General features: G+C 43.3%; 1 pseudogene across 1 annotated transcript; it reads right to left on the reverse strand.

Moving 5' to 3' along the window:
* Positions 1-364: 364 nt before the first annotated feature.
* Positions 365-741, reverse strand: LOC112626460 (annotated as a pseudogene). The gene has a single exon (XR_003119893.1). The product of XR_003119893.1 is annotated as a metallothionein-1F pseudogene (transcript).
* Between the last annotated feature and the right edge of the window lie 221 nt (positions 742-962).

Below are 962 nucleotides of genomic sequence, written 5' to 3' on the forward strand. Positions count from 1 at the left end.
AAAAAAACTGGAAACCGGACTGTAATCTTAAGCTCCTGAGAATGAGGGCAATTCTTGACAGGTTAATTTTTGTTGTAACCCTGGTTGGGCCCCTCAGATATATGTGAACATAAAGAGACTTTACAAATGAAGACAAGTGCACACTGCCAGACTGTTGGGTTATGACATCTACTGCATATTTGTTATTCATTGTTTTGGAGGCTCCATTTCAGACAGGCTGACTTAACTCAATTTTTATTTGCAAGGATTAATACATTAAAAGCAGTAGCTCTATTAAGTCAAATATGCAACAGAGCTATCTGCTTTCGCAGAGAAGAGGCAGTAGAAAAAGGGCCTCTACCTTCTTTTTTTTTTTTTTTTAAGATTCAAGTCAAAATTCTTTTATGACAATAAAACAATCACATATTTAATATAAAAAGAAATGCAGAAAATGGCTCAGGGTTGTATTAAAAAAAAATCCAGGTTGTGAAGTTTGCTCTATTTACATCTGGGAGCAGAGCTGTCCCCACATCAGGCACAGCAGCTGCACTTCTCCGACGCCCCTTTGCAGACACAGCCCTGGGCACACTTGGCACAGCCCACGGGGCACCAGGAGCAGCAACTCTTCTTGCAGGAGGTGCATTTGCACTCTTTGCACTTGCAGGAGCCGGCGCACGTGCAGGAGACACCAGCGGTGCAGGAGCAGTTGGGGTCCATTTCGAGCCAAGGAGATGCTGAAGCTCCCACCAAAGACTCGAACAGGAGGTCCAAGGGCCTCTACCTTAAAAACAAATCCTTTGAGCCTTATTTTATCTAAGAATGATAGAAAAAATAGTGAAAACAGATATGGGCAACTGAACCTATATCCCATTAACAACCTGAATCTTTATAGACACTGATTTCGGGCTCCACTGGGCCTTTCCAGACCTGTTCCGGGGGATTGGATTTGAGATTTGTATGGAGAACTCCCGCTGGGGTCAAGG

The sequence above is a fragment of the Theropithecus gelada genome, chromosome 6, assembly GCF_003255815.1.
Source record: "Theropithecus gelada isolate Dixy chromosome 6, Tgel_1.0, whole genome shotgun sequence".
NCBI classification, from domain to species: domain Eukaryota; kingdom Metazoa; phylum Chordata; class Mammalia; order Primates; family Cercopithecidae; genus Theropithecus; species Theropithecus gelada.